Raw genomic sequence first — 578 nt, forward strand, 5'->3', positions numbered from 1 at the left:
ATAGATACATAAATAAGATCAAATCTACAAATGATTAATATTTGTAAAGGAAGAAATTTCATCTGGAAGACTGACAAACACTCAGCTAACAGCCAAAACATGTGCATAGCAATACAACATTGATGTGTACACATCTTAATAAGGCATCGACACATTCAAGTTCAATCTAAGACACAAGGAGTGTAAAGCACTATAGTAATAAATAGATTTTTTTCCTTCTATTATTGCTAGTGATTTAAAAAGCGGAGTTCATCTCACCACAAAATATCTACATTTCTGACCATGATTCATAACTTCCCTAGATTCTTTGGAATCAATAGAAATAAACATAATCTAGCCTCTATCCAAAGATAAATGCATATTTTTTTTTAAATATAAAAACTTCTATTTTTGTAACTCATTGTCATCAAAGTATTGATTAAAGTAGACATACTTCATAATCAGTCCTTGAAATCAAGGTTGAGGGCTTGAAAAGGCAAGGATATCACAAAACACTAACAAAAACACATGAATGGAAAAGATTTAAAACATGTAAACACAGGTGTGGGGGAGAAAGGTGTGGGGAAAAAAAAAAAAAC

This window comes from Pempheris klunzingeri, chromosome 11 (genome assembly GCF_042242105.1).
Source record: "Pempheris klunzingeri isolate RE-2024b chromosome 11, fPemKlu1.hap1, whole genome shotgun sequence".
Classification (NCBI taxonomy): domain Eukaryota; kingdom Metazoa; phylum Chordata; class Actinopteri; order Acropomatiformes; family Pempheridae; genus Pempheris; species Pempheris klunzingeri.